We start from the raw sequence: 8,006 nt of genomic DNA on the forward strand, positions 1-8,006 counted from the left end.
GCTCTGAATGAGGTCCACAGTACCCTCATAAGCATCAGCAAGAGCACCGGGATAAGGAGAATCAGCAGGATTGATACATCATATTGGGTAAGTACAAGCCATTTTTTACCTACCTGCACCATTGTGTTCACCATGATCCCTGATACTGTGCCAATATATTATAGTTGAGGTGGAATGCGAGCAAGGAGACTTATGGTAACATCACGCATATATAAGAACACCCTACCTACAGACATCACGGACTATAATCCTTTGGGGGCCACGTATTCCTTGGGACTATCGAAATATCCTTCTCCATAAGAGACAGCAGGATTTTTTGATTGCATACATTCCCGGTCAGGGATAAGGAACACACGTCATCTTCATAACTGTTTAATTATCCTTAAGAACACCCTACCTACAGATTCAAGTCAAGACTTATTGTTTAAGAGATTAGTAGCACATTTTGCAGTCTAACACCATCAAGAAAGTGATTTATTTATTTTACTAATTTATACTTCCATTTACATATTCTAATTGCCCCAGAGCGCACCACAAATAATTATTTATGTAAACGTTTATTTGGAAGGTCGGGATACCTCTACTAGTGGAGCACCTAGGGACGATTTTTAAACAGGATTGAGAGTGCTGTAAACCCCTGTTCTTAGACCATAATAGGAGTACTGTATATACTGTAGCAGGACAGTGTATTAGGAGTACAGAATATACAGTGTCAGGGCAGTATAATAGGAGTACTGTATATACAGTAGAAGGGCAGTGTAATAGGAGAACAGACTATACAGTATCAGGGCAGTATACCAGGAGTACTGTATATACTGTAGCAGGGCAGTGTAATAGGAGTACAGAATATACAGTATCAGGGCAGTATAATAGGAGAACTGTATATACTGTACTGTAGCAAGACAGTGTAATAGGAGTACAGAATATACAGTATCAGGGCAGTATAATAGGAGAACAGACTATACAGTATCAAGGCAGTATACCAGGAGTACTGTATATACTGTAGCAGGGCAGTGTAATAGGAGTACAGAATATACAGTATCAGGGCAGTATAATAGGAGAACTGTATATACTGTACTGTAGCAAGACAGTGTAATAGGAGTACAGAATATACAGTATCAGGGCAGTATAATAGGAGTACTGTATATACTGTAATGTAGCAAGACAGTGTAATAGAAGTACAGAATTTACAGTATCAGGGCAGTAGAATAGGAGTATTGTATATACTGTAGCAGGGCAGTGTAATAGGAGTACAGAATATACAGTATCAGGGCAGTATAATAGGAGTACTGTATATACTGTAGCAGGACAGTGTAATAGGAGTACAGAATATACAGTATCAGGGCAGTATAATAGGAATACTGTATATAATGTAGCAGGACAGTGTAATAGGACTACAGAATCAGAGCAGTATAATTGGAGTACTGTATATACTGTAGCAGGACAGTATAATAGGAGTACAGAATATACGGTATTAGGGCAGTATAATAGGAGTACAGTATGTACTAGATCAGGGCAGTATAATAGGAGTAAAGAATATACAGTATCAGGGCAGTATACTAGGAGTACTCTATATACTGTAGCAGGGCAGTGTAATAGGAGTACAGAATATACAGTATCAGGGCAGTATAATAGGAGTACTGTATATACTGTACTGTAGCAAGACAGTGTAATAGGAGTACAGAATATATAGTATCAGAGCAGTATAATAGGAGTACTGTATATACTGTAGCAGGGGAGTGTAATAGAAGTACAGAATATATAGTAGCAGGGCAGTATAATAGAAGTACTGTATATACTGCAGCAGGGCAGTGTAATAGGAGTACAGTAACAGGGTAGTATAATAGGAGTACTTTATATACTGTAGCAGGGCAGTGTAATAGGAGTACAGAATATACAGTATCAAGGAAGTATAATAGAAGTACTGTATATACTGTAGCAGGGCAGCATATTAGGAGTACAGAATATAAAGTATCAGAGCAGAATAATAGGAGTACTGTATATACTCTACTGTAGCAAGACATTGTATTAGAAGTACAGAATGAAGAGTATCAGGACAGTGTAATAGGAGTACTGCATTTACTATAGCAGGGCAGTGTAATAGGAGTACAGAATATACAGTATCAGGGCAGTATAATTGGAGAACTGTATATACTGTAGCAGGACAGTATAATAGGAGCACAGAATATACAGTATTAGGGCAGTATAATAGGAGTACTGTATATACTAGATCATGGCAATGTAATAGGAGCACAGAATACACAGTATCAGGGCAGTATACTAGGAGTACTGTATGTACTGTACTGTAGCAGGGCAGTATACTAGGAGTACTGTATGTACTGTACTGTATCAGGGCAGTATAATAGGAGTACTGTATGTACTGTACTGTAGCAGGGCAGTGTAATAGGAGTACAGAATATACAGTATCAGGGCAGTATAATAGTAATACTGTATATACTGTAGTAGGGCAGTGTAATAGGAGTACAGAATATACAGTATCAGGGCAGTATAATAGGAGTACTGTATGTACTGTACTGTAGCAAGACAGCGTAATAGGAGTAAAGAATATACAGTATCAGGGCAGTATAATAGTAATACTGTATATACTGTAGCAGGGCAGCGTAATTGGAGTATAGAATATACAGTAGTAGGGCAGTGTAATAGGAGTACAGAATATACAGTATCAGGGCAGTATAATAGGAGTACTGTATATGCTGTAGCAAAGGAGTGTAATAGGAGTACAGAATATATAGTATCAGAGCAGTATAATAGAAGTACTGTATATACTATAGAAGGACAGTGTAATAGGAGTACAGAATATACAGTAACAGGGCAGTATAATTGGAGTACTTTGTATACTGTAGCAGGGCAGTGTAATAGGAGTACAGAATATACAGTATCAATGAAGAATAATAGAAGTACTGTATATACTGTAGCAGGGCAGTATATTAGGAGTACAGAATATAATGTCAGCTAGATAAATGGAAGAAAAACATTCCATATTCACAGTTCTACAGGATAAAATGTAATTGCAGTGATATTAAGACTTGTAATGAACAACTAGAAGTCTATGCAAACAGATTCAGAGAAAAAGAATGTCCTGAAGAAACTTTAACAGCAGCAATACAGAAAACCAAGGGCCTGATTCAGAGCCGGACGCAAGTGGCTGCTCGTTCGCTCTGAGCGATGTTTGCCCAACTGCGCATGCGTACGGATCGTAATATGCATGCGCGAACCAGTCAGTGCGGCCGAAAATCGTGTGCTCACAAAATAGCGAATGCCTGCTATTTTGAGTGACAGAATGAGGCGTATGTGGGTGGTAACAGGGGAAGGTGCTTGAAAACGGGGAGTGGAGATCCGATCGCAGGCGTGCTTAAAGTTCAAAATGGGCGTTTTATGGGTGTGCATAATTAAAACATCAGCGTCATTGACAACGTCACTGTGTTTTTTTTTTAGCCAGTACTGCTCGCAAAATTGTGGTAGCAAAAACCAACCACAAGAATAGCGAGCAGCTCATACCCTGTTCGATGTACTCGATTAATCTAATAAATAGCGGACATGACGTAGGATGCGAGCGGCCAGGGGGCGTAGTTTCCCAAAAAACGACCGCAAGTTTTGTTCGCTCGTTCAGACCTAGAGGCGTGAACAGACCGCAAACAGCGAACGGTTCATTTGAATAGCCACCCCTATTTTCAGGACGAGCGAGCGCTAATTGCGTCCAGCTCTGAATCAGGCCCCAAGTCTCTAGACAGGAAGGAACTGTTGAAATATAAAACAGAGGAACCACGACAAAAAGAGATGGTACCTTTTATTACCACTTACAATGGTCATGAGAATCAGATCAAGAAAGCATTCAATTAAAACTGAAACATCCTACTTATTGACCCTGTATTAAAGAACATCCTGCCACCAAAACCACAGATTGTTTACAGAAAATCTAGAAACCTAAAAGATCCTCTAGCACCAAGTATGCTATGGGAAAAAGAAAAAATCACCTCAAATACTTTAAGATGCAATGGCAGCTATAAGTGTGGCCATTGCAACATCTGCAAATTCCTCCACCCTAAAAGGAAAACGTTCATGAATTCTGACGGATCCAAAGAATATACTATAAAAAACTTTGTGAATTGCAATTCTCAATCAGTTATATACTTGTTGGAATGCACTTGTGGACTTAAGTATGTAGGAAAGACAAAGAGACCTCTCAAATTGAGAATTCAGGAGCATATCCGAGGTGCTTGCAGTCTCCAGACATTTTTTAATTGAGCATAATTCCAATCCAGAAAATATCACATTTAAAGCCATTGAGCATGTGACTTTGGGTAATAGAGGAGGAGACTTGGGGTACCTACTATCAAGGAGAGAGATCTTTTGGCTATTTGAACTCGACACACTGGACCCTAAAGGATTTAATGAAAGCTACGAAATCGCTCCTTTCTTGTGATCTGTATAGTTCCTATCTACTAATTTACCCCCATGTTATTATCAGACTCCAGGTATAAGGATAAACATGGTGGGGCCTGATTAGTACCTACAAAGGGTGACCTTTTGGGAGAAGTTCAGGTATAGTAGAGAAAAAAGGGAGTATTAACCGTGATTGAACTAAGAAAACATAAGATATTTGCAGCCATACCAGTATATACAGCCCCAATCCTGTCTGATCTTGGAAGCAAAACATAACTGGGTCTGGTCAGTACTAAGATGGGGAACCTCTTAGGAATACCGGGTGCTGCAAGTCCCCTAAAAATCCTAATATATGTTGATTGTTTCGACACGATCATATTTCACCAATAAGAGGAACTAGTCAACAACCTACAACACTCGTTTGGAGTTCAAAGAATAACCTAATATGGATCCCTTGAACAAAAGCCTTGAACAAGAGAGCGAAGCTATGAAACATACAATCATACCACCACGTAAAAGCCCGACCTCATCTGATCTCGGAAGCTAAACGTTGTTGGACCTGGTCAGTACCAAGATGGGAGACCTCCTGAGAATACCAGTTGTTGTAAGTTTCATTTTCCCATAAGATACTGCATCATGATGAAGAGTCAAGATCACAAACTTTTTTTTTTAAACTATATCTGGAAAACGCAATGCTCACTGAACACCCATAACCACCTTACAAGAAGAGTTTGTGGACCATTAAATTATGCTCTTAAAAACTACTTTTTTATAATAAAAAAACTTTTGATATTTTATAATATATTTTTTTTTAAATTGACCTACAGTACAATACATTAGTCTTAATCACTGTTTTTTCCTATATATGATTATCTATAACCGATATGATCACGGTACTTGTGTTAATATAGATACCCCAATTGAATCTTATTTAATATAGACCCTTTTTATACTTATTTTTAGGATATTGGTATAATCTTTGGATATATTGAGTGTATATGTATGTATATTTAGGTATGCATACATATGGGTGTGTACATATGCATATATATATATATATATATATAGCATGAGAGATGGCACTTAAAAAACACTATTTGGCAGGGGGGTGCTAGGTCCAAAACAAGTTGTAATATAAACATCCTGTCACTAAGCAAGCTAGGCCCTGATTTAGACCCACTCGCGAGCGGCTGTCCGCTCGCAAGTGGGTCGATGTTCTGGACTGAGCATGCGCACGACGGAGGGAGCTCCGTCGTGCGCATGCGCCAGACGCGACGAGCGAAGGAAAGTCCTTCGCTCGTTGTGTCTGATCAAAGGGGGCGTGCTGTCGATGTTGATTGACAGCACGCCCCATTTGGTAGGCGTGCCGGGGGCGTGCCACCCTGACGGGGGCGTTCCCACGGGAACACCTCCCATCAGAAGCCGGCCCACTGACATCACTAGTGATCTCAGTGGGAGTGATTTTGGCTCTGATAGAGCCAAAATCACTCCGGGCCTTGTGGTTGAAAACCTCAACCGCAGGCTCCGGCTCACAGTTTCGATGGTCGCGATGGTCACGACCATCGCGGCCATCAAAATGCACGCTCGTATAGCCTGTGGGTGGTGACCCACAGCTATACGGGCGTCCAGGAGGACGCTCCATTTTCATGGAGGCCGGCCCTCATTCAGAGCGTGCGCTCTGCTCAGAGCGTACGGCTCTGAATGAGGGCCCTAGTAGCCTGCAGAGTAAACAAAAAACCAGCACTCATGTTTAGATGAATCCACAGGTTTATTCACAAGGCATGTAAACAGACATACCACATACCCATCAGTGGCCCAACTATATATATACATGTGTGTAAATTCGGTCTGCCGAATTAAACTCTGAACAAGCAAAAGAAACTAATGGGTGATTCTGTTTAAGTTACAGATTGAAAAAATTATGAACAAGACCAATCTATATACTAATAATATTTTATGTATGGGCAGAAGCCAGACCCTGAGTAACCAGCTAATAGGCATCAGAACGGCGGATATCACATGATAACACATCGAGGAAATGCATGCTGCAAAGGGCGAAAGTATCTCAGTGACACGAGCTGAAAGGGCAGACATGATGTGGTCAATGCTAGGCTTGGAATGGCGGAAGTGACATGACGATGGGAGCAACGTATGGGCGGAAATGATGGGAAAAAAGAACCCAGCTAGCAAGTTGCCTACAGGAACCACACAGACATGACGTCTCCAAAAAGGCGGAAGTACTCAATACAAAGGGCGGAAACAGCCGGATTAGAAACTTTAAAAGAACTTTAAATAAAACTTATATTAATGGCCAAATATAGCGGGAATTAGCCCAAGATGCATACTACTTAGGAGACTAGTGGAGTTGATAATATAAATCACCCACTGAAGTAAGAATGTTTGACACACAGGAAGTGATGCGGATCCCTGACCTCTAATGAAGCATCAGTGGGGTATAAATATCAGCATACCTCACTAGCACATTATCCCCTTGATGAAGTCCCAGGATGAAACGCGTTGGAAGTGGCTGTCCATTACCTCATGAACTTTGCAGAGAAATATTCTTTTCCACATATTCAGATAAGCTGCTACTTTTAAACATATACCTATTTGTTTTTTAAGTGTATTATTGATTGCCTCTGGGTTTTAGCAATATGCTTTATTGTCTTTTAAAATATATTTATTTTAAAAGAAACCCAATTTTGTTTTAGATGCTGTCGAAGCTGGATAATTGTCTGAGACAAGATCAGCTTAAAATAAGATCGAAACGATGCCATCTTGCGAATGGCCGCAAGACACCATTTTGGAAATGAGATCGGCAAGACGCCATTTTGTGAATGGCCACTCAGCTCCATTTTGGCTAAACTCACACTTAAGTACATATGGCGATGCTACTATTAGTATTAAGTGATCGCATCTTTTATCATACCTCATACACACATTAATACACACAATTGCGCTGTTAACATGTCGCATATTAGCGAATGCATAAGGCTCAGTATGAAAACGCTGTTTGTTAGCTTAATGCACACGCATCTGCCTGAAGTTAACTCGCATCTTTTCCCAGACCCCGAATACTTACACGCTGCATATTCACATAAAAGGTTCCATAGCTTTAAAGTATAAGATACAAGTTTGTACATTTATTATGATTGCTGTGAAATAGAGACTATTTGGTATCTAAGGTTTTATACATGATAAGTAAGCCGTGTTTGATATTATACTGATCTGCACTTTCTCAACAGCATTCCGGTGTCATTGGTGTGAAGATCGCAACATGCATTTGCAACTTATGGACCGAAGAGATTTAAAGCACCAAAATGTACATTGTAAAACCAACAGCCAAGATTTTCATGAGGCGGGAAAACGGAGGCAACAAGCTATTAGAGGCTGTTCTGTGTCCATTTGAATCAACCTGTTAAATGCCCTGTAACATATGCACTCGTACTGGGAACCAATGGGATTAGCAACAAACTTCTCTATTGTGTTGTCTGTTTCTGTGAGGGTATAAATGTGTGTGTTGTGATCCCAGTCTGGAGTCTTCTTGCTGATTGCTGATTGACGGAGGTTTCTTGCTGATGCTGGTATCTGGTCCAGAGCGC

At 40.1% G+C, this 8,006-nt stretch overlaps 2 pseudogenes; both read left to right on the plus strand.

The window, feature by feature from the left end:
• Positions 1–4,619: 4,619 nt before the first annotated feature.
• LOC148442481 (5S ribosomal RNA) lies at positions 4,620–4,738 on the plus strand (annotated as a pseudogene).
• A 158-nt stretch (positions 4,739–4,896) lies between these two features.
• On the plus strand, positions 4,897–5,015 carry LOC148442482 (5S ribosomal RNA; annotated as a pseudogene).
• Positions 5,016–8,006: the final 2,991 nt, after the last annotated feature.

The sequence above is a fragment of the Taudactylus pleione genome, unplaced genomic scaffold, assembly GCF_031769625.1.
Source record: "Taudactylus pleione unplaced genomic scaffold, aTauple2 ptg001495l, whole genome shotgun sequence".
Lineage (NCBI taxonomy): Eukaryota > Metazoa > Chordata > Amphibia > Anura > Myobatrachidae > Taudactylus > Taudactylus pleione.